At 41.2% G+C, this 26,367-nt stretch overlaps 1 long non-coding RNA gene across 1 annotated transcript in view; it reads right to left on the reverse strand.

Moving 5' to 3' along the window:
* LOC138174740 (uncharacterized) overlaps nt 1-26,142 on the reverse strand; it is a 106,383-nt gene extending 80,241 nt beyond the window's left edge. The window contains exon 1 of the long non-coding RNA XR_011171812.1: nt 26,050-26,142. This is a non-coding gene — a long non-coding RNA (uncharacterized lncRNA). The remainder of the gene's footprint in view (nt 1-26,049) is intronic.
* Nucleotides 26,143-26,367: the final 225 nt, after the last annotated feature.

A 26,367-nucleotide genomic window follows, 5' to 3' on the forward strand; every position in this document is an offset into this window, starting at 1 on the left:
GACAGGATAAGAAGGCAAGAAAGGTTTCTGATCTATGTTTTAGAAGAGAATATCAGGTGTATTGGTAAATATTTACCAATTGACTCTCCAAAAAGAAAAGGTGTATTCATGATACACTTTTAAGTTTAAGCTACAGTAATAATGATTTCTCCCTTATATTCTTAAGTCTAGACAATCAACAAAACAATATATCAGGCCCTGATTTGTAGTATTTACCTGTCTTCAAGGTGCAAATTTTCACACTGAAAATGTAACAATCAACAAGTCAATAGGAGCAGGCTCTGGTACTCTCCTGGTCAAGTATCAATATCAATGAGATCATAGATTTATTAAAATATGAAGTATCAGCTTAGCTTTCCCAAGAAATACTTAGAAAGATGTGAACTATCATTCTGAAAGAAAACTGGTTAATTTCCTTCTTTCATGCAGTAATAGTGCTAACATTATTAATTTTTGAAATCTAATGTACCTTATGTTACATTGCCATGGAAAAAAGAACTATTTATAGCCTTTTACAAATAAAGTAAAAAAAAAATCTGAATTATTATATGCTTATTTGTGATTGCTTGCTTTAACTGTCAAATTAAGCTTGGTACACATTTTAAATCATATATATATATATATATATATTTTTTTTTTTTTTAACCCATAGGGTCACAGAATTTAAGAGGAGGAAAGGTCCTTAAGGCTTATTAAGCCTTCATTTTTACCAATTGAAGAAACTGAGGTCCTGAGAGATCATGACTGGTCCAGGATTAAATAGACCATTGCCCTGATATAACACAATCATGTAATGTTTACACAACCCAGCTTCGGAAAACCAGTTTTCTTGTGGCTTTCCTGACATGACCATATCAGATTTATTTGTCCAGTAGGATCAAGTGAGATAATGTATGTAAAGGACTTTGCTTGTAAGTGCTATATAGTATCCACAGACAAGGACAGATACATTTAGAGAATCTTGTGTGAACCTCAACATCTAACAATAGTTTCACATAGGGCACATATAGTTCAATCTATCCCTGGGTCTCTTTAGAAAGGAGACTTAAACCATGTTTTAGAGGTATACGTGTAATTTTTCTTGGAGGAAATAAAGTATCTTCTTGGATCTCTAGTACTTCTAGGATTTTCAGTACCTAATTCCCCCCTTTCCAACAAACTCACCAGGCATGAGTGTTTCATACTTCAATGACTCAGAAGAGCTATGAATTTATCACACAGAGTAGTACTCCCACTAACTCAGAATGCAACCACTTTGGGTGGGGGTTCTGGGGGCCAAAAGAAATTTGTCACTTAATGACCAAGCATCTGCTGGTGAACCTCTCTAAATGTAGCTAGCTTGGGGCTCAGATGATAGATGGTGTCCATCACTCCGCTTATATTCAAAGCCTTTCTGATCCAAATCAATTTAATGTTTATGAAGGGTCTACCACATATAAAGAAAGCACTGAGGATGGAAAGATAAATAATTTCCCAGATAGCAGTTCTTAACGACTATATCCTGATGGGGAAAGGAGGTAATGGTGGGTAGGACATGTACATAACTACACTGGGTAGGATGTGATAAACAAAAAGGAAAGATCGAACCAAACAAAACACTCTAGAAAAATTTGAGGAAGGAACACTTTTAGCTCTAAAGATCAGGGAAGGTTGGGTTACTAGAGATAAGCTTAAGGATAATAAGAATTATGCAAAGTGGTGGTGTTAAAGGAAGAGCATTCCAGACATGGAAATACCTTGAGCAAGACCATTAAAGGAATTTGCTACTTGTGTATCCTTAGACAAATCATTTTGCCTCTTTAGGGCTCAGTTTCATTATCATTATTATTAAAATATAGAGGTGTGGAATCAGGGTTCCAGGACCATTCCATTACATGCTAGTCTTCTTATCCTGGCTTTAACTGCTTATAGGACACCCATCCTGACTATAGGTGATGGAGACATTATCACTTGCTGGTCTCCTTACCTGACCTTTTATTGACTTGCCCAGACAGAGGGAAATACTATTCCATCCTGTGCCTTCCACTGCTCTCCTGGCCTCAACCAGACTGTACTTCCTGCAGGAGGAGAAGAGAAATACACTAAATATACTCCATCAACTTCCTTTGCTGGTCCCCATGCTAATACCCTGAAAGGACTTCTCCCCGAAAGCAGACCTCTAAGGATGTTGATAACCTGCCTGAACTCATTATCAAGAATTAATTAATAAACACCCATTCAGTCATAAACTCTCCATTACAGTGATCATGATCACCAAAACCTCTTCTCCATTTCCTATTGCCCTCTCCTTATCCCCATCCACTTTCATTCTACCTCTCCCTCTCCTGCCATGTCCCACTCAAAAGTTACACATTCATTCCACTGTGCTCTCTGGAAGGTTTATTCCATAGGTAATAAATATACTTTTCATTTTAAATCTTTTCCTTTTCTACTCTTTCCATCTCCCGGCTCTCACTGACTCTTGGCTCCCTCCTGATACCAGCCTTCTGGGTTTACTCTTTCTAGAACTTTTAGTCATTTGATCCTACCAACTGGCTAAGACAGAGGAGGTGAAATTGTCCTTGTTCCTCAGTGCCACTTGCAAGCTAACTCTCTACCACCATCATCCTGTAACTCATACTCCTTTGACCTTCTTTCAGTCCATATCTTCCTATCAAAATTCTGGTAGCTGTCTTTTAGCCTTCAAGATACTCTCCTTTTATCCTTAATGAGTTCAATGTGTGACTGTTAGTCTTTATTGTCTCTTCAGCTCCTGCCTTCATACTAGGGAAGTTTAGCATAGATAGATAGATAGATAGATAGATAGATAGATAGATAGATAGATAAATGCTCCCTCAAGCACTTTTACTTCTAAGTTCCTCAACTTAATCACTTGACATGACCAATTCCTCCACTCCACTTCTGCTACAAAGAGAAAATCAAACCCTTGATCTTTCCATTACCAACAGATTCTCCCACTTCCATGGATATGAACCTTGAAATTCCCCTACATTATCACAATCTGTTGCCGTTCCACCTGTCTCCTTTCACTCTGATCTTCAACCCTTCATTCTTTCCTAGGCTGTCATCCCTGTACATACTAGACTCTCCTCTTTTCCTCATCTTGACACTAGGTGAATCAATTCAACTTTACACTGTAATCTTCTCTCAAGTCCCTTGCCTTCTTATCCTATTGCCAATCGTCCTTGCTTAGCCTCAACTTTCACTATCCACCCATCTTCCCTCCCACCCAAGTACTCTTGAACAAAGCTAGAAAGTTATTAAAAAAAAACTGTGCTGATGGAATCTGTGACTAATTTATGTTACATAATCACGACTGGGCTCTCACTGCAACAAGAAAACCCTTTTACACCTCCTTAATTGACTCTATCCCACTCATCACATTGCCTTTTCTAAGATTTTTCATCCCTTCTCAAAACTCCCTTAGCTTCCCCTCTCACTCTCCTTTTGCTGAATATTTTGTTTTTATATTTCACTCAAAAAAATGAGGTTACCCACTGAAAGCTCCCACTTCTTGTAGCTTCCTCATCTCTAATCACTCAAATGATCTGCACTATTATCTTTTCCTTTACTCCTGTCTCACAGAAAGAGGTGACTCTTCTGGTCAACGAAAGTCTCTCTATATGTCCACATTCTATCCTGTCTTCCTCAGCAGGTTGTCCATTCTTCTCATTTTCAATCTCTCCCTGTCTACTGGCTGCTTCCCCATTGCCTACAAACATGTTCATGTCTTTTCTATCCTCAAAAAACCCTTCACTTATTCCACCCATCTCTGATAAATATTGCCTTATATCTCTTCTCCCTAAATTTCTTGAGTAGGTTTTGAAATGTTGATGCCTCTACTTCCTTTCTTCTTATTCTCTTAACTCTCTACAATCTAGATTCTGACCTCACCATTCAACTGAAACTGCTCTTTCCAATGTTACCAATAATCTTTTATTTGCCAAATTTAATGACTTTTCCTCAATACTCACCTTTCCTGACCTCTCTAAACCCCTTGACACTGTCATTCACTTGTTTCTCATTCATACACTCTTCTCTCTATGTTTTTATGCCATTGTTCTCTTCTATTTCTTCTTCTAGATGACCACTCCTCAGTACCATTTGCAGGATCTTCAGCTAGGTCATCTCTTCTCCCTCTATAATATTTCACTTAGTGATTTAATTAGCTTCCAAGCATTTAATTTTCATCATTTTGTTAATGATTCTCAAATCTATTTATCCAGACCTGATCTCTCTCCTGAACTACAGTTTCACATCTCATGTTACCTGTTAGACATATTGAACTGAATATTCCATAGAAATCACATCCAAATTCGAATGCATTATCTCCTCACTACTTCACTAAATTCCCTCCTTTATTGGGTTTTCCATTAAGTTTGAGGGTACCACCATCCTTTTGGTCACTCATGCTCACAGCCTAGGTGTTATCCTTGATTTCTCATTCTCTCTCATTCTCCATATCCTATCAGTTGCCAAGACCTTTCCATTTTACCTTAGTAACATCTTTCACATACACCCCACCTTTTCTCCTTTGATACTGCAATCAACCTCATGCATGTCCTCATCACATCACATTTTGTCTATTTCAGTAATCCATTGGTTGGTCTCCCTGCCACACATCTCTCTCCAATCTAACCCATCCTCTATTCAGCTATCAAAGTGATCTTCCTCAAGCCCAAGACTGATCACCTTCCTACTCAATCAACTCTGGTAACTCCCTATTGTCTTCAGGATCAAATTTAAAAAAGAAAAACCATTTGGTTGGCATTCAAAGCACTTCATAACCTTATCTTATTCTATCTTTCCAGTCTTCTTACATCTTACTTCCTGCCACATACTCCTCAATGCAGTGTTACTGCTCTCCTTACTGTTCCATGAATAAGACTCCCTCTCTTGGCTCTGGGCATTTTTTCTGGCTGTTTCCCATACATAGAGTTCTCAGAGTCCTCATATTCATCTATTGGCTGCTCAGGTTTCCTTCTAGTCTGAACTAAAATCCCATCTTCTGCAAGAATCCTTTCCTAATCCCTTTTGTTTGCTAGTATCTTCCATCTATTAATCATTTCCAATTTACCTGTATATATCTTGTTTATTTGTATGTTGTCTCTGCATTAGACTTTGAACTCCTTGAAAGCAGGTACTCTTTTTCCCCCTTTTTCATATTCCCAGGGCATAACATAGGTCCTGGCACATAGTAGGTGCTTAACAAATGCTAATTGACTGATTGAATAGGCCTACTAGATACTAGTCTGTTTATTTGACATTGTGCTTCTAGAAGTTTGGCATTAGTGCAAGGAGTTATTGGTAGCTTAGGCACTGTAGTCCTGGAGGATTCTGAGATAGCCTTCTGGCTCTAGTCATAGCAATGAAAGACTTGTGCAGCTTGTGTCATTTGAAATATTCCATTATTTGTTTCTATTGTGCCTCATTCTGAATACCCTGGAGGCTTCCATAGATTTTTCCAAATCTGGATGGTTTGCCTTTGACTATAGCTACAATTCTATTGATGCACTAATCTCCTAAACTTTGTAAACTCTTGTCTCCCCATATGATAATTTCCATTGTTTATTTATGTTTCTCCAATATAATAAGAAACTTCATTTAGGCCAAACTATTGAGAGATTCTTGTTGTCTTGTTCCCTAACCTGGAGATTTTTGGCAAATTTCTTCCATATAGTTGTATCAGCAATGCCATATTCACAATGCCTATAGAGATTACAAATATGCTGATATAATTATCCATTACAAAATACGTCATGTTTGCCATATGAGGAAATAAACTAGAAAATTTATTAAGATACCAAAAGACTGAGTCCCAAAACCAGAAAGTGAAAGCCATCAGAGTAGTTATGACATTGGCACAGGTAGATAAAGTAGAAAGCACCCACATTTTCAAGCCTTTAAAACAGAACAGGCTACCTCAGGCAAAGGTCCTCCTCTCCCCACGCACAGCAACCACCCAGCGTCCTGGAAGCGCGCTCCCAGCAGCTCCGGCCCCTGGCAATCCTCAGCAGGAGTCCTTAGCAGAAAGTCCTTAGCAGTCCTAACTCAAAAAGGGCTTCGCGCTGCCACTGCCTCTGCTGCTGCCGCCGTCACCACCACCGCCAGCCAACGCAGGAACGCTAGCTTGGCTTCCGCTTCCTCTTGCTCCGCCCCTTCCTGCTACATCAGCAAGTCCAACGGGGCATGAAAGATCTTTAAATCCCATAACCCTTACAATAGTTAAACGATAATAGATAAAGACAATGTGCTTTAGTCATGAAGACAGCCGAGCACTTACTCGTAAATCATTCCTAAAACAGAGGACTGTACTGAATGACCACTAAGGTCTCTTATAACTCTAATACAGGACAATCTGAATTGTTAGTAGATGAGATCACCAGCTTTTCTGTACCTATCAGAGCATGCCTCACACTTGCATAGCCATTAAAACACCAGGTACATCTTTAAGACATACCTCCCAGTCACCAATATCCCATTATTCTTTTGGATGTTGTTAAGGAAAAGAATCAATGGGAGCTATTCTCTCCAGTTTCTGGTGATGTAAAAAGCTGCTTTCTCAGGGAAAAAAATGCTATGTCCAAAAACTTAGTGGATATTTGAAAGCAATCAGAAATTTTATCATGCTGAAGAAATCATTCAGTAAGTAAAACTGCTAAGCTCCTCCCTAGAAAGTTCAGAAACTGAAATTTAATATAAGCAATAAGCCACTGATAAACTCCTGAGGGTGAGGAAGAAAAAACATTGTTTTTTTTTCTGTTCTTTCTGCATCCAATATCAATATTTCACATTAAATCTATTCCTTTCCTCTGTGATTTCCTTCTTCCTAATCTGAATTCCTTTATTAAAGCAAGGGAATGGTGTAGTTTGACAATCACATGACATATTAATGTATTTTTTAATAATAAAATTTACTGTGAATGATACTCTGGTCAATGTGGACCAGAGGTTCTTTCTGCATTGTCCATTGATCCTTGTGGTTCTTAGATTTTAGGATTCTGTGAACCTGGATGAGAAAAATACAATCTTTTTTTCAACAAAATTAATTTCATTTATAATTCTATCTATTTTTATTTACCACATTTAAAAACATTATTGTTAGAAAAGGTGTATAAATTTTGCTATAGTGCCATGGGCCCTTTGGAGGGAAGAGGAGGGGCTCAGAGAAAGAAACAATTGGAAAGAGAACCAAAGCTCTTTTTAAAAATATTTATTTATTTTAATCACTCTGATATAGTTTACTTGCCAGTAATGTATGTCAAGGTATTTGGTATTTACTTAGTCTTGATTGGTATATTTTAAAATGGTTTAATATCAATTTGTCCTTCTTTGGGTAAACATGTTTTACTGTAACCTTCTCAGACTATCAAGAATTAAGACCAACTTAAGATCTTGGCAAAGCTGCTCTAATGAAACTAGACCATTATTATATGATATACCCTCCTTCTTGGCATTCTTTTGTATTTCGGTGAATACTACTATCAATAAATCTTATTAGTTAAATGACTAGAATATGGAGTTTTGTTTCCCTTTACCTTAAATTCTAGAATAGAGTAGTAAAGCAGAGGAGATGTTATCCCTGTCTTAGAAATGTAAATCATTGTGGTGGCTAGGTGGCACAGTGAATAAAGCACTGGCCCTGGAGTCAGGAGGACCTGAGTTCAAATCAGGCCTCAGACACTTAACACAAAAACTAGCTGTATGACCTTGGGCAAGTCACTTAACCCCAATTGCCCTCCAAAAAAAAGCAAAAAAAAAAAAAGAAATGAGAATCATTGAGGACAAGAGAAGTGGCAACATTCAAAATCATCATCTAAAGAATCAGTGATGGAACCAGAAATAGTAGAATGAAAATTTCAGTGAGGGGAGGTGCTTTTTAGCTTTGTCTTAGTATCCTTAATATTTAGCACAGCAGCATCCAGCACTTAGCACACTAGCACATATAAGTGATTTATAAATTTTGTTGACTGATCTGCCGATTAGCACAGACCTTACACATTTTAGTCCTTAAAAATGTTTCTTGGCGGGGTGGAGTCAAGATGGAAGAGTAGAAGCATGAACTCCCTGTTGCTCCAGCTTCCACCTTCCCTAATCCATGTAAAAAGGGTACTCTAAACAAACTTTGGAGCTGCAGAACCCACAAAATGACACAGAGAAGCTAACCTCCTGCTGAGAACAGCCCAGCAGGCCGGCAGGAATGGGACAGTGCAGTGATCTAGGAGCCGAGCCCAGCCCCACACTGAGGCTTTGGCCCCAGGGCAGGCCTGACCAGCCACCGGCAGGAGGGACTCCAGATCAGCAGCAGCTGTGGCTATTTCCAGATTTATCAACACATAGAATCGAAGGACAAAGTGAGAGGTCAGTGCAGTGTGGACTTTGGGACCCAGTAAGTGGGAGTGAGTGGCTTTTGCCCCAGAGGCAAGAAGCCACTGAGCCACTGGAACAATGAGCAAGCACCATGTGGCAGCTTCAGCTCCTGGCCTGCAGAGTGTAGGGGGACCAATCACCACTCTGAGGGGTAATAGCTCTTTCTTTAACCTTCTTGGATCTGGATCGCAGTCTAGGGTGCAGGTCCTGGAGTGTGTGTCCAGTTTCCAGAGTGTGTGGAGACCTCAGAGAGGGCACCCATCTAATAACTCTGGCAGCTGAGAAAACCCCAGCGATTGGGATGAAAGCTCCCCTGTCTGGTGGCAGAGTCCTACTGTGGCAAAAAGCCCAGGGGTCAAGTGACTGAGGGGTAACATGACCAGGCAAAGGAAACAAAGCAGTCAGAAGATTCCAAGATTACACTCCTATTTTGGGGACAAAAAGGAGCAAATCATGGAACAGGAGGAAGACAGTGAAGTCAGAACTCATGAACCAAAAGCTTCAAAGGAAAATATGAGTTGGTTACACGCCATAGAGGAGCTTAAGAAGCAGATAAGAGAAGTGGAGGAAAAGTTGGGAAGAGAAATGAGAACAATGCAAGAAAATTACAAAATGAGAGTCAATAGCCTGATTGAGGAATATAACACCTTAAAAAATAGAGTAACTCAAATGGCAAAAAAGGCTCAAAAAGGCAATGAGGAGAAGAATGCCTTAAAAAGCCGAATTTGCCAGATGGAGAAAGAATCTCAAAAGCTCACTGAGGAGAATCATTGCTTCAGAATTAGATTGGAGCAAATGGAAGCTAGTCTTTATTTTTTTTAAAGCAATCGGGGTTAAGTAACTTGCTCAAGGTTACATGGCCAGTTATTTCTGGGTGTGGTGCTAAGTATCTGAGACCGGATTTGATCCAGGTCATCCCAACACTGGAGCCGGTGCTCTTACTCGCTGAGCCACCTGGCCGCCCAAAGCTAATGTCTTTATGAGAAATCAAGATGCTGTTAAACAGATCCAAACAAATGAAAGAATAGAAGGCAATGTGAAATATCTCATGGGAAAAACCACTGACCTGGAAAATAGATCCAGGAGAGATAATTTAGAAATTATTGGACTACCTGAAAGCCATGATCAAAGTAAGAACCTAGAAATTACCCTCCAGGAAGTTCTCAAAGAAAACTGCCCTTATGTTTTAGAACAAGAGGGCAAAGTAGAGGTTGAAAGAATCCACCCATCACCTGCTGAAAAAGGTCCCAAAAAGAAAACTCCTAGAAATATTATAATCAGGTTCCAGAATTCCCAGATTCAGGAGACAATATTACATGCAGGCAGGAAGAAACAATTTGAATATTGTGGAAACACAATCAGGATAACCCAAGATCTGGCAGCTTCTACACTGAGGGATCGAAGGGCTGGGAATATGATATTCCAGAGGTCAAAGGGGCTGGGATTAAAACCAAGAGTCACCTACCCAGCAAAACTGAGTATCATGTTTCAGGGGAAAATATGGCTATTCAGTGGAATAGAGGACTTTTAAGCATTCTTGATGAAAAAACCAGTGTTGAATAGAAAATTTGTCATTCAGATTCAAGAAGCAAGAGAAGCACAAGAAGGTAAACTTGGAAAAGAAATCATAAGGAACTTATCAAAGTTGAACTATTAACATCCCTACATGGAAAAACAATAATTGTAACTTATGAAACCTTTCTCAGTAGTTGAAGGGAATATATATATATATATACATATATATATTTACATATATATGTCTATATATGAGGGTATATGGGCATATGAATACATATGTGAACGTGTGTATATATGTTTACAGGTATACATAGATAGAGGGCACAGGACCAATTTAACAGGAAGGGATGATACTTAAAAGTTGAAATTCAGAGGTGAGAGAGAATATAATGAGAGGAGATGGGGAGAGACAGAATGGGGTAAACTATCTCATATAGAAGAGGCAAGGGAAAATGCTTACAATGGAGGGGAAGAATAGGAAGGCAAAAGGGAATGGATCAACCTTATTCCCATTGAATTTGGCTTGATGAGGGAATGAAATACACACCAAATATGGAGATACACTCTCCAAACAGGAAAGTGTGTGTGTGGGGGGGTAGGGGATGAGAGGGGGTATGATGGAGGGGAGGGCAGGCTGGGGGGGAGGGAAGTTGGAAGCACCCACTTATGAAAAGGGATGGGATCAAAGTAGAGAATAGAACAAGTGGGAGTTGGGATAGGAGGGAGGGAAATATAGTTAGTCTTTTACAATATATCTACTATGTTATTGTTTTGCATTAGCTACACATGTACAACCTATACTGAACTAATTATCTTCTCAGTAAGGGTGGGCGACAAGAGAGGAAGGAAATGAAACTGGAATTCAAAGTTTTAAAATAAAATATTTAAATATATATATATATATATATATATATATATATATATACACACACACACACTATTATTAATACTATTTCATACGTAATTGGGAATACAGGAACTGGGGCATAGAGATCCACTAAGTTGAAAGGGGTATGCGAGAAAATATGGGAGAGAGCAGATTGGAGGGGGGGCTATCCTGTGGGACTGCTATTTTGGGGCAGTGGGTAGGGAAAAAATGGGGAGAAAATTTGTAACTCAATATCTGGCAGAAATGAATGATGTAAATCAGAAGTTAATAAACATTTGAAAGAAAAAAAGAAGAGACTATTGAATTATAGTGATAAGGATGTACCAGTACCCTATAGAGAAAATGTTGAGTCTTTCCCTCTTTGGGAGTGGCACCACAACCTTAATCCTGAATTCCCCCAAATACTCATAAGTGGGACAATTTTTAAAAATGATTTAAATCCTAGAGTTAAGAGACAACCAAACTAGAAAATCAGACCAGAGAAATTAGTTTTCTTAAGGTAGAAGACCCTATGGAGTTGTGGAAATGAAAAGATTCTCATCAGTAGATGATAAAGTAATGATTTTTTCCAAAGTCTGTTTTTTAAACTAAGTATCTATGGTTCCACTTATATAAACATTTCCTTCAGAGGCACATCTCTTTATGACTCAAGGGATGGTTCTGGAAAATAACTTTGGCTAAAACCTTCATCACCCGGGGCCAATCTGGTAATTCCTTGGGTTAAGTGAGTCTGATACTCAGAGGCTAAACTGAAGGTCCCAGCACAAAAGCTTTTTTTGGAGGGAGGAAGGTTGGGCAATTGCGGTCAAGTGACCTGCCGAAGGTCACACAGCTAGCAAGTGTTAAGTGTCTGAGGCCAGATCTGAACTCGGTTTCTCCTGACTCCAGGGCCAGTGATCCATGCACTGTGCAACCCAGCCATCCCTCAAAGTATTTCTTTCTTAATGGGCCTTCCAGAAGGTGTTCTGTGCTGGAGTTGTCTTTGAAGAACCAGGGATCCTCTTTGAGACACTGCCAGCGATAGAGCAATAAGAATAACAAGAATTATAATTTCTATAGGGTTTTAATGTTTGTAAAGTTTGAACATAGGAACCCTAGAGGGGCAGATTACCTGAAAGGGCTCAATTGAGGAAAATCCACGAAATCTATCTTTTTATTGAAGACCATACTCTAACAATGCTAAATTCAAACTAAATAACCTCAATGTTTGGGATTGAGGAAGAAGACCTGGATTTAAATCTTGTTACTTACCTATGTGATAAGAAGGAGGGGAAGAAGATAGGGGAGGGAAGGATGTAGAAAGAGAAGGAGGAAGGAAAGATGGAAAGGAGGGGGAAGAAAGAATGGAGGAAGGAAAGAAGGGAAACCGAAGGAAGGAAAGAAAAAAAAGAAAAAAGGAAATAAAGGAAAGAAGGAAGAAAGAAGAAAGGAAGGGAAGTAAGAAGGAAGGAAAAGTGAAGGAAGGAGAGAGGAAAGAAGGGAAAGGAGGAAGAAGGGAAAGAAAGAAGGGAAGAGGAAAGCATTTAAGTGTTTATTTACTAGACATGTCACATCAATGGGAATGTCAGTGTCCACTTCTGTGAAATTCCACTTCTAATACTTGTACTGCATGAATTGATGGATGGATGAATGAATGAATGAATGAATGAATTAAAAGAACCAAACATTTAAAAAAAATGTTTCTTGGCTCAAATGTAATTGACCTAGAAACTCAAGTTCTTAATATCATTAGTCTTGATGCAAATGTAACCTAAGTGGCAAAATCCATTGGTATGGGACTCTCTTTTCATTGGTGGCAATTAATGCTGCACCTGTGGGGCAGGGCCAAATTGGCATGAGCAAATGTCTCAGTCTCTCCAGTTTTAAAGATAGAACTTTTTCCCTCTTCTTCCAGCTACATGACTAATCAAAGGAGGCTACCCCCCACCAGTAAGGTACCTTCCATGTTGGACAATCTGGGCATGTATAGAACATTTCCATATAGGACTAATATGGGCCTCTTTCAAATACTTCAACTATTTGGCACTATACTAAACTGAACTCGATTAATTATTAAAAGATTGGATGCTCTCATCCTAATGTAGATATGAAAGAATTGTTCTTTTTAATTTCTGCTCCTTACAATTACCAGTTTTCTTCAAAATGCAGCTCCCATGCCACTTCCTACATTTGGCCTTTCCTGATTCCCCCAGTTGCAAGTGCTTCAACCTCAATACCCCCTTCCCCAAATCCCCCACAAACATTGCATTTATTTTATATATACATATATGTTTTTATGCTGAGTTCAAATGTGGCCTTGGACACTTACTAACTGTGTGACTCTGGGCAAGACACTTAACCTTGTTTGTCTCAGTTTCCTCAATTGTCAATGAGCTGGAGAAGGAAATGGCAACCCCCTCCAGTGTCTTTGCCAAGAAAACCCCAAATGATGTCATGAAGAGTCTGAAAGGATGAAACAACAATTTGTACTTCCCCAACCACATCAAAACAGAATGTAACTTCCTTGCAGGCAAAGCCTTTAATTTTGCTCTTTGAATACCCAGAGCCTATTACATTATCTGGAACATTGTACGCACTTAATCCATGCTTATTGAATGATTGACACTTACATAATATTTACTAATATAGGGAATTTTGCAATAATTTACTTTATGAATAAAACTGCTCTTTATATTGGGAAAGGCAAGATTATACCTTAACATCTTTAGGTTTTGACTTTCTCAAGATACATTTTATAGCTAGTGAAGAATTTAACATATATAGTAAAACTGAATACAGAAAAGTCCCTTTCAAGGGCAAAAACTCTATTAAATATTTTATATGCTTATTATGGTTAAAATTGGCAAATCGCCTAAGAATTTCAGCTTTGGTTTGAAACTTGATATCAGACATAAAGTCCAGGTCACACTTAAAAAAATAAGAAATTCAATGTGCATGTTTAGTAAAGCTTCTTAGTCTGTTAAATAATTCACAGACAATTACTAGACATATTGTTATCCTAAAATGTTTAGAAACACAAAATGTTTCAGTGAATTATGTATCGAGCACAAAATAAAAATAATGAGCAAAGCTCTCTGATACACATATACATGTTTTTAATGTAATGAGAGAGGTAATGATAGTTTAATGCTAGATTTGGATTTAAAATGCTATTTTATCTGAGTTTACTTTTAAAGTGAATGTATGTATGTATGTATATATAAGTGTGTGTACACTTTTATACACACATATTCAAGGAGAAGAAAGAATTGATGGGAAATTATATGCAACATTTTTGGGAGTTCAATGCTTCATGAGAATCTGAAACAGGAAAAGTGGCTCATCATTTATCATTGAGTTCTAAGAGTTGACATTTGCTGTAAAACAGATCATCAAATTGATTATGGAAGCTTTTGAAAGTATGTGAGAGAGGTGAAAACTTCTCAGACTATACCCTAAAATGGAGACAGTGCTCTATACTCAAGTTAGGCTTTGGCTGCAGCTAAGCCTATGTTTCACTTTTGTAGTTGGGCTTTGGCTGTAGCTAGGCCTAATTTTCGTTTTTTGCAAACTTTCCCCTCCCCTGCTTTCACCATGCTACCAAATAAGGTATCAAATGCTTTTGCCAGTTTTCATTGGTTAAAAATTTTTTCCCTGTTCTTTGTATCTGGGTAGATTCCCATGCTAGATTACAAGGCTGAGCTCTGAACCAATGAGGGTAAGGTCACTGGGAGATGTTGCTTGTGTTAGGGTATTTCACCACATTTTTGCTTTCTGTAGCCAGCTTCCCTCCACTGGTTCATCCTGTTGAAAGTGACACTCCCTTTCTTACAAGAATTGAAAAAATCCTTTCTGTTCCTACCTAGGGAAACCTCTGAATTTTTTATTAAATTTTTGGATAGGGTTTTTCATCCTACACAAAAGGAATGTTTTCAGAAGGCTTAAGATATTTATTTAGTATTAAAGAATTGATATTGACATTTTGTTTTTGTTTAATTAATTAATTAATTTTAGAATTTGAGGATTATAAGTATAGTCTTCCCTCACTGTGTGGAATGTATATGTATATAATGTGTATTTTGCCTTTTCTAAAAGGAATTTCACAAAATTGTTGTTGTTATTTTGGCTTCATGTAGCAGGAGTGATCTCCCTACAGAAAGACAGAAACTTGAATCATACCTAGAATGTCAAATATGCACTGTCTTTTTTGGAAAGTAGATGAGAAAAAACTGATTCTAAGATGCTTGCAGGATTGGATTCTTCAGAATTGAGCTATTCAGTCAGAAGTGAAGACTAAATGGTATTAAACCTATTGTGCATATGTGCAGGCTTTTTCCCTTGCCTTGACTATTTGCCTTTCTCACTACTATGCCTTATTGTGCTTGGATTCCAATGGGCTAATTGCCTTATAGAACACGTGAAAGATAATCTTTTTCCTTAAGGAATTCAGAGGGGGTTTCAACTTTTCTAGCAAGAATATTGCAGATTTCTCTGTGTTCCACTTTCTCTCAGAAGCTTTACCATTTTCACACTTTCCCTGGGCCTTTTGCAGACACAGTCCTTCCTGTTACACCTTGAAGTCCCTTATCACTGCTTAAAAAAGGAAATTATCTGTTCCTCACTTTATTCTAAATTTCTTATGACTGACAGATGGAATCAGTATAAAGAGAGGCAGCATAGTTTTGTGGAAGGAGCTCTGGACTTACCTCAGAAAATCTGAGTTTAAATCCAAACTCTTCTAGATATTACTTTTGTGACTTTGGGGAAGTCACTTAAATTCTCTGAGACTCATTTCCCTTATGTGAAAAATGAAGTAGAATTAAATGAGGTAATATATGTAAAAAAAACCCAAAACCTGCTTTTTTAATGTCAGCTCTTGCTATTATTATTCTTTTCATCTCTGTTCAAGAGTTCATATCCAAATGTCACAATAAGGCTATTGTTCTTTTATGTTTAATGCTTAGCAGATTGTTGAAGAAGTGGATAAAAATAATTGCTTTTTTTCTAGGGGGAATTGAATGAAAGAAATAGAATGTAAACTCATCTTCTGTAAGCTCTCTAAAAACATTTTTGGGACAACTACAGTAGCTGAATTGTCCCTGTTTCCCACTGTCTCTAGACCTAGACTATGACTATAGTTCATTAGACTTCCCAGACTTCTCCCCAGCCATATGCCACCCTGTGCTAGAAAGGGAATTGGTACAGGTAAGAAACCAACCCTGGAGGACTTAGTTCTTTATTTCCTGGATTTCCAGCACAGAGTCCTGTTTTTCTGACTGGTGGCTATCCGAGTCACTTATGACTTCTAATCCAGTACTTTTTTTTTTTTGGATTCACTTTATCCAGACTTCTCTTCATCAGTGTAATGGTAAGGGAATTTGAAGATCTTCCCTGCCCCTTAATGGGCTTCACTTGGAGCCCAACAAGTGAAGCTTGGTTAGGGGAGGCTTGTTTTTCAGGAAGGCCCACACTTTTTGTTACTTTGTAATTAGGCAGTGGGCCATAAAGTTTGTGATGTCTTCTGACCCTGGAGAAGGCTATATATAACTCTGATCTGAGGTTTTGCTTTGGGGCTCACTTTGGTAAGTGTTGTGTGATTTGACCGGATGAGACTCTGGGCAGCCGTTTAGCCCCCTGGCTTTGAAAACACAGATGTTGGTGCTTCTCTCTCTGGTAATGAACTATGTAGGTATGTAACTAACTATGTCTGTTAGTCTGCTGAATTGTGCTATTTTCTCTCTGTATTTTTTGGTTTGGTTGTAATTTCTGTTTGTATTCTCTGAAGGTCAGAGTGCCGACTTTTTCTTTTGAACTAAGTAAATGATATATATGTTTGATAAAATATAATTGTTAACCCATTTTGAATTACTTTCCTTTAGAAAAGCAGATCTAAGAACCTGTGCTACCAGTCACCCTAGGTATGCTAGGGTGATTGCTGCTGTAATCAGCAACCATGCAACTTGTGCCCTTACCTGTACCAGTTCCCTTACCAGTACTGGAAAATATAAACAAAGCAACTCCGTTTTTGTTCTTGGAAACATGCATGTCAGCATATTCCCTTGTGACTACTATTTCTGTGACTTTGGAAACCAATATTCCTTCACTGGCCACCACTCCTGTGTGTATATTGTCTCCATTTATTAAAATGTAAGTCATGTGAGCACATTGATTTTCTGTCATTGCTTTGATGTCCATATGGCTCGCTCTTAGCACAGTGCTTGGCACACACTGTATACTCAATAAATAAATACAAGTTTCCTTTTTACTACTCCCTGAATTTGTGACTTGGAGCTAGGCAGTGATTAAGGAAGCTGCCAACTGGCACCTCTTCCAGCATCCTATCCTAACTTAGGCCCCTCTTTGCTGGATCTGGTATATAGCCTCCTAGTCCTACACCATAAAATATTCCTGATCAGGCCTAGGAAGGCCTCTCTAGTCTATCTACCCACACAGAAAAGTCACTGTGACTTTCTTCTTGGATTTCCCAGTCAGGATTTGACCAGGCGTTTTTTTTTATCTGCTTGAAAGAGTTGTCTATTTGGACCCATTTTGATTTATTTTAGGCCCAGGAGAATTTGTATGAATATTGTTCTTTTGGCTGGTTGAATTGACACATATCTTAAAAGCCAAAACAAAACTATTTTTTAAAAAGTGGAAGACTTGGGTTCTAATTGGAAGTATGGTATCTAGAAATAGAGAAATAATACTCTCTCTCTAATTTGAACCTATAATACCATACCCCAAATATTATGTCAACTTCTGGTCATCACATTTTAAAAGGCGTATGGACAAATTGGAATTCATACAGAGGTTCCCAAACTTATTTGGCCTACAACCCCCTTTACAAAATAAATAAAAATTACACTCTGTGCCTCTCTGGAAATCTGCTTTCTTTAACCCTTTAAAATTTTTTTTTTTGAAATTTCTATAACTTCAAAAAAACACAGCCCTCCTGCCATTGTTCCAGTGCATGCCCTAGCCCAGGGGTGGTATCACCCACTTTGGGAACCTATGACTGGGAGGATAACTAGAATTGTGAAAATAATGGAAACTGTGTCTTATGATAAATGATTTGAGATAAGACATATCTAGGCAAGAGAAGAGAAAAATTGAGTGGGATTTGATAACTATTTTCAAATAGTTGAAGAGCTTTCATATAGAACAGAAATTTAACTTTTTCTATGTATCTAGAACTGTAGCTGCTGGCTAGACATTATAAGGAGGAAGAATCAAGTTCATTATAAGGGAGAGATTTCTCAGAACTGTCCAACAACTGGATATTAACCATTCCTCCATCAATGTGAGGTCCCTCCATCAATAAAACTGTTCAGTCAAAAGCTAGATGACCACTAAAGGACCACTTTTCCTGAATATTATAAGAGGGAATATCTAAATGGAGCAGGAGATTAAAATAAATGATGTCTAAAGTCCCACTCTGTCTTTAAGGTTCTATTGTTCCATGATCATTAGAAAAGCCAGAATTTTAATTACCAACTACACAAAGCAGTCCCCACTAGACCACATTGTTTCTTAAGTAATTTATATGAATGTTAATGAATCATATCCTCACAATGAATTCCTCTCTAAGGGAAGACATTCTGGAAGTGTGAAGACCATTGAGGTGATATAGACCCCATATTTAAGGAGAAGTAGGATGATTAGGGCAATAATAACCAAAGAATTTTTGCTTTCTTATAACTTAGGGCATTTATACTAGATAGAATAAGATATTTCTGGATGCTAATGACCATTGGCACCCATTATTAATTCTGCTTCTCTCCATGTTATATAGTAATGTTTTTGGCATCTGGTAATGCATTTAAAATTTAAATTCAATTCTATTCATCTATTGTGGAGTATCTTGGGCATCCAACCTCTATTAAAAATTAAGACCTTTTATTCAACAATGTCTAAGGAGTATGTACTTTTTGCTGAAAAGAAAAAAAAAATCAACCCTAAATTTTATTACCTAAAGATGGTCTATAAACTCATTATAATATTTGATTTTTAGAATAATTACTGTATCCACAAAGAAACTATTGAATAATCATGAACTCCTAGATTAATTTAGGAATATTGCTTTTAGATAATTTTTAGCCACTATAATAATAATAATAATTCATATTTAAATGAATAATTTCCTTTAAATAAGGTACTTTTCTTGTAACAACCAAGTGAAAAGGATCATTTCCACCATTTTGTGAGAGAAGTGTTGGGAGCGAAAGCCTTCAGGCCAGGTACCCTTCCCCCATGAGAAAGCAACACCCCCCCCCAGTACCATGCCCCGTGAATCTGCTGACTACAGAGTGTTTCGGCACCAGGTGTCCTAACCACAAAATGTTTCAACGTTTGTTTACAAGAATTCCTCTCCCCGCCCACTTCTTCAAAGAATATATAAGTCCTGTTTACCAGCAATAAAGATCATCAGATGATCAGACCTTCAGACCTTAAAACAAACTCTCTTGGTCTCACTCCTTCTTTCCCACCCATTCCTTTGCAGGCTGGGTCCTCCTCGGCCCCATGAATAACTTGGTCCGGCAGGACGGGACAAGTGGCTCCCAACGTGGGTCCCGAGGCACGGACCCTCGCCAGACGGACCAGTGCCTAGCAGAGAAGTCGTCACGACCCCTTCTTTTTCGGTGAAGAACCCCTTGGCTGCCTAAGAGCCCCCGTCCTCGGTAAGTTGAATTCGTCCGTCTCATACTCATGGGTCAGAAATTATCTAAGGAACAGGTCTTTATAAAGGACCTTAAATCATTACTCAGGGAAAGGGGAGTTAAAGTTAAGAAAAAAGATTTAGTTAAGTTTTTTTTTTTTATTTGTGGATGATGTTTGCCCTTGGTTCATTGTAAATGGGCCAGAGATTCACCCTGGCAAGTGGCAGAAAGTTGGCAGGGATCTAAATAGAAAATTGCAAACAGAAGGTCCGGAGGCGGTCCCTGTGACTGTCTTCTCTTATTGGGGCCTCATTAGAGATATTGTAGAAGCAGCCCACAAGGACCCAAATAACCAACAATTACTATCAGTCACGGAGTTCTGCCTCCGCCCCCTGTCCTGAGCAGCCTCCTTGTCCTCCTTGCCCCCCGCCGGCAAAGAGCCCTCTCACCCCCGTCGGTGGTAATAGACATGCCTGTAGCCCCGAGACAACCCCTCTACCCCCCCCCCCTTCCCAAGGAGGAGCCACCTACGGCCGACTCCCTTAACTTTCCAATATTTACAAAAAAAAATCCAGCAGTGATATTTTAGACCCTGGAGATGCGGCAACCTTGGAGGATGAGGCAGCTCGTTATAATGACCCTGACGGGCCCCTTGTACCTCTCCTCAACACAAGCCCCCATCAAATTTCTCCTCCTTATGTGGTTCAGACTTGTACACCTGCCCTTCTTTCGCCTGGCTTATCCCCTGCCACCCTCATAGAAGCTAGAAATCAGCTTTCCACCCAGGTTAATGAACTTCGGGAGGTCCTTGACCTCCAGAAGCAGTTTGTTCAGCTCTCTACTGAGCTCTCCTCCTTACAGAAAATGCTGCATAATTCTGTTCTCCTCCCGGCTTCAGGCCCCTCAGTTGCTCCTCCCCCGCCTTCCTGCCAGAAGGGACCCTCTCGTAAAACCAAAGATTTAAGGTTAACCTTTCCTGTAGTAACCCGCTCCGATAAGTCCACCCCCCCTCCCAATGGCCCCTCCACTTCTGCCGTAAAGCCCTCCGCTACTGATGACTCTCAGGGGGAATCAGATAGTGAGGGGGAGAATGAGAATGAAAATGAAAGTGACGATGAGACTCATGCGGCACAAGGCGCTCCCCCTGCAGGGTTCCGTAAATTAAATTTTAAGACCTTAAAGGATCTGAATGCCGCAGTCAAATCTTATGGACCTAATGCGCCTTTCACACTCTCAGCCCTTGAGGCCATGTCCCGTGGAGGCCATATGCTCCCCGGAGAATGGGTCCATGTAGTTCAAGCAGTCCTTTCGCGGGCAATTCCTAACCTGGAAGGCAGATTTTTTCGATCGCTGCCAGTCCGCCGCCGCTGCTAACTTGAAATCTCCAAGTTCGCCTTCTGCGAACTGGACTTATGAGAAACTTAGGGGACAAGGGAAATATGTGGCAGAAGACCTACAGCGGCGTTTCCCTGTGGGGCTTTTGGCCCAGACCACCAACGCAGCCCTTGCCGTGTGGCGATCCCTGCCCAACACTGGCTCCCCCTTTGCCCCCCTTAATAAGATCGTTCAGGGAGGGCAGGAAGATTTTTATGAATATGTCAGCCACCTATTAGAAGCCACTGAGAGGACCCAGGGGCAAGAGGCTGCTAATGACCAACTTGTTAAGCGCTTAGCTTATGAGAATGCTAATAATGCCTGCCGAGCTGTACTACGTGGCAAATGGAGAGATAAAACCCTTGATGAGATGGTTCGTTTGTGCCTTGATGTAGATCCCCTTGCTTCCAAAATGTCACATGCCGTGCATTTAGCTATAGGAGCGGCATTCCAAGTAGGCGGGCCTCTTAGACATTGTTTCCGGTGCGGCCATCCCGGTCATTTTGCTCGCCAATGCCCTGGGGACACCCCACCCCCTGCAGGCCCTACAAAACAGATAAATCAACCCTCCACTGTTTGCCCTCATTGTCGTAAGGGGAAACATTGGGCCAATACCTGTTGGTCTGCCACTGACGTGGACGGCCAACCCTTACCCTCCCATCTGGGAAACGGCCGGAGGGGCCAGCCCCGGGCCCCTCAACCCATTCCCTTTGTACGAGCCTCGGGGAACAGCCTGTCCGCCCAGCACCCCCCCTTTGCCGAGCAACAACAGGGAGCGCAGGGGTGGACCTATGTGCCGCCTCCCCCACAATATTGAATCTGGAAGATGGGGTGCAGACCATTACTATGGGTGTCTTTGGCCCTCCCCAACCGAATTCTTATTTCTTTATTATGGGCTGCTCATCCTCCACCCTTGCTGGCCTGATGATTCACCCTTCCCTGGTTGATAATGACTATACCGGGGAGATCCAGCTGCTTGCTACCGCCCCCTATGGCCCCGTCTCGATTGATAAGGGACAATGTTTGGCCCAGGCCTTGCCGCTCCCCCTGGATACAGCTTACCCTGCCCTTGTCAAAAGGCGTGGAGTATCCCGGCCTGGATCATCCGACCTGTACTGGGTCCAGGCCATCTCTCAAGAACGCCCTACTCTTAAGCTCACAATACAGGGTAGGATTTTTGAAGGTATTCTAGATTCTGGGGCCGACTCTACCGTTTTGTCACAAGAAGCCTGGCCCACTGCTTGGCCCTTGCAGGCCTCCATAACCCACTTACAAGGCATTGGTCAGTCCAGGAACACCCTCCAACGCTCCCAATGGTTACCCTGGAAGGATAATGAAGGAAATGCTGGTACTGTCCGGCAGTTTGTGGTCCCTGGACTGCCTGTTAATCTCTGGGGTAGGGACATCCTTTCTCAGATGGGAGTCATTATGTGCAGCCCCAATGCGATTGTGGCCCAGCAGATGCTCTCCCAGGGATTCCTTCCAGGACAAGGTCTGGGAAAAAACAAACAGGGATGTTTGACCCCCCGTATCGACTGCCTCTAAGGTGGGTCATGCAGGCTTGGGTTTCCACAATCATTTTTCGTAAGGGCCACTGGTCCCCCTGCACGCCAGGCAGACAAAATCACCTGGAAGGATGACCTTCCCGTCTGGATTGACCAGTGGCCCTTATCCATGACAAAGCTAGCTGCAGCTGTGGAATTAGTGCAGGAACAACTGGCTGCGGGGCACATTGAGCCCTCCACATCACCTTGGAATACCCCCATTTTTGTTATACAAAAGCGTTCAGGAAAGTGGCGCTTACTGCATGATTTTAGGGGAGTTAATAAAACCATGATCCCTATGGGAGCACTTCAACCGGGGCTCCCCTCCCCTGTAGCCATTCCAAAAGGATTTTCTAAGATCATTATTGATTTAAAGGATTGTTTCTTTTCCATCCCCTTACATCCTGGTGATTGCAAACGTTTTGCCTTTAGCCTCCCTATAGTTAATTGTGTGGGCCCTTCTCCCCGTTTCCAATGGAGGGTCCTCCCCCAAGGCATGGCCAACAGCCCTACCCTTTGCCAGAAATTTGTGGCCCAGACTATAGATCCATTCCGGTTGCGCCACCCGGAGGTTTATATTATCCACTATATGGATGACATCCTCCTAGCAGGATCTGATGAGCCGTACCTGTCCAAAATCTGTCAATCGCTCGTTGTGGCTCTACAGTCCCGCAGGCTCTTTATTTCCCCTGAAAAGATCCAAACCCAGCCTCCCCAGTTGTTTTGGGGTTTTGAGCTCTTCACTAATCATGTCTTCTCACAAAAACTCCAATTAAGGGTAGACTGCCTTCACACACTTAATGACTTCCAGAGGCTCCTTGGAGATATCAACTGGCTGAGACCTTATTTGAAACTCACTACAGGGGAGCTAAGGCCCCTGTTTGACATTTTGAAAGGGGATTCTGACCCATCCTCCCCCCGCCACCTTACTCCTGAGGCGCGCAAAGCTCTTATTACGGTTGAGCATGCCATTTGTGATCAGCGCATAGGGTATTATGCACCCCTACAACCCCTTTGGCTCCTCATATTTCCCACCCCCTTTGCACCCACGGGATTGCTTTGGCAACGAGAGCCGCTTTTTTGGATCCATTTGCCCGCATCCCCCTCTAAGATTTTACCCACCTATCCCCATTTGGTTGCTACCCTCTTGCATCTTGGCAGGGGGGCTGCCTTAAAACTTTTTGGTAAAGACCCCGATCATATTGTATCCCCCTATACTGCTGCACAAGTACGGTGGCTCGTTCAGAATGATGATGATTGGGCTATTAGTTCTATTTCCTTTCATGGCACTATTGATAATCATTTTCCTTCAAATAGATTGATTTATTTTCTGCAAAGGATGCCTGTGGTTTTCCCCAAAGGAACAAAAACAACACCAATTCAAGAAGCCCGTTTGGTTTTTACCAACGGCTCCTCCACGGGTGTTGCTGCATTTAGCATTGATGGTCAGGTATCCTGCTTTAATACCCATTTTTTATCTGCACAATTAGTTGAGCTTGTAGCCATTATTAAGGTCTTTGAGCTCTTGCAAGAGCCTTTTAATTTGTATACTGATAGTGCTTATATAGCACACTCTGTCCCCCTTCTGGAAACAGTTCCTTTCATTCGCCCTTCGACTAATGCCTCTCCCTTGTTTGCAGAACTTCAATGCCTTATTCTTGCCTGAATTGCCCCTTTTTTCATTGGTCATGTCGGGGCCCATTCAGGCCTGCCTGGTCCATTGGCAGAAGGAAATGATGAAGTCGATCAAGCCACTCAACTGGTGGCTGTTGCTCTCACCGACTCCCCTCTTTCCGCTGCACAAAAAGCCCATGCCCTGCACTACCTTAATGCACAAACCCTTAGGTTGCGATACTCCATCACTCGCGAACAAGCACGACAAATAGTGCGTCAGTGCAAGGGCTGCCTGACCCTCCTACCTGAGCCTCATTTGGGAGTAAATCCCCGGGGGTTAATGCCCGGGGGAATATGGCAAATGGATGTTACCCATTATCCACCTTTTGGTAAATTGAAATATGTTCATGTCTCCATTGACACCTTTAGCGGCTTCCTCTTTGCGTCCCTCCAAACGGGCGAAGCTTCTAAACATGTGATTTATCACATTCTTGCCTCCCTAGCGGTCCTCCCACAGCCCCAAACTATCAAAACTGATAATGGGCCTGGTTACACTAGCATTGCTTTCCGACAGTTCTGCGCCCAAATGGGGATTAAGCACATCACAGGCATCCCATATAACCCTCAAGGCCAAGGCATAGTTGAAAGAGCTCATCAAACATTAAAAAATATGATCTTAAAACTACAATCAGGGGGGCTATGTTATACCCCAGAGCAGGGAATTTTAAGACCCTCCTAAACCATGCAATGTTTGTTTTGAATTTCCTCACTTAAGATGCTAATGGCAAAACCGCTGCCGACCGCCTCTGGCATTCATCCACGGCAAGCACTTATGCACAGGCCATGTGGAAAGATCCACTGTCCAATAAATGGCAAGGCCCCGACCCGGTCCTTATCTGGGGCAAAGGACATGCCTGCGTCTATGATACACAAGCACAAAACGCCAGGTGGCTTCCAGAGCGCCTGATAAAACTTCACAACTTGCCCAGGGATCTCCCTGAGAAGTCTTCCAACTGTGCTTTGTTTCAGGAGACGTCATGAACCAGACGAGCCTGCCAGACATCACAATGATCCTTTGCCTGTTTGTCATCTTCGGGGCCATCCCTGGCACTTCGTACCAGCTTCTCAACCATACCTGGCTGGTAATAAATGGAGCAGGTGATACAGTGTGGAGTGAGTCAAAAATAACATCTGAAGACTGGTGGCCTACCCTATACCCTGATCTTTGCAAATTAGCTTTAGGGGCACCAGCCAACTGGGATTTGGAAGGGTATAGCAACCAACAGCAAGCCCCCTTGTCTCCCTCCCCTCCTGGGAGATGGGGTCTTGACCCATGGGGGGGCTGTGGCTCAGTTAGCCAAAGGAGTATGTTAAGAGCACTTCCCTTTTATGTCTGTCCCGGTTATCATAGAAATCGCGCCCTGAACTACAAGTGCAGTGGCTTGGCAGATTACTATTGCCACAGTTGGGGCTGCGAAACCACTGGGGACACCTACTGACATCCCTCCTCCTCATGGGATTTTATTATGGTCAAAGCCAATTATACACATCAGGGCACCGGGACTCCGGGTTGGACAAACATACAGGAGTGCTCAGGGTGGTGCCATCCCCTGAGCATCCAATTTATAGAACCCGGTAAAAAATATACTCACTGGGACCGGGGTGTATCTTTGGGACTTCGGCTTTACAAAGAACGGTATGATGATGGTTTGACTTTTACCATCAAGCTCCGTAAGAGCATCCCTAACCAAAATAAGCCTGTGACTGTTGGTCCCAATATTGTGCTTCACTCAGGATCTTCTCAGGGGCACAGAATCAAGCCTAATCCCCTGCCCATTTCCCCTACACCTAGAGCACCAGTAAGTGAACCCTTTCGGACCACACTTCCCAATGGACCCCCTTCCTCCTCTGAACTTATTCTTTCTTTGGTTAACGCCTCTGTATATGCAATTAGCAAAATGACTAACCATTCCCTAGAAGACTGTTGGGTTTGTTATTCCTCAGCTCCCCCTTTTTATGAAGGAGTTGCCCATTTTGGGAACCTTACCTTTACTAATGACACCTCTTCCCTGCGCTGGGGAACAAAGGATAAACATGGCCTTACCCTCAGTCGCATTTCTGGCCTCGGCCTTTGTCTCTTGGGACTGCTTATGCTCCCTCCCAGGCAACTTGAACAGGTTTGAAATCGTTCCATTATAGTTAATGCCTCATTTCAATTTATTGCAGCACCAAATAATTCCTATCTTGCCTGTTCCTCTGGACTTACCACCTTTATGATTACGACCTCCTTTTTGAAAAATAAAGATTACTGTGTGGAGGTTTCCCTTCTTCCTCACCTCACTGTTCACTACCCAGACAAATTCCTCCGGTTCTGGGAGCAAGGCCCCAATTAACACAGTAGAACTAAAAGAGAACCCCTGAC

This window comes from Petaurus breviceps, unplaced genomic scaffold (assembly GCF_028583685.1).
Source record: "Petaurus breviceps papuanus isolate PSGF00001 unplaced genomic scaffold, PetGlider_PUasm1.0 76, whole genome shotgun sequence".
Lineage (NCBI taxonomy): Eukaryota > Metazoa > Chordata > Mammalia > Diprotodontia > Petauridae > Petaurus > Petaurus breviceps.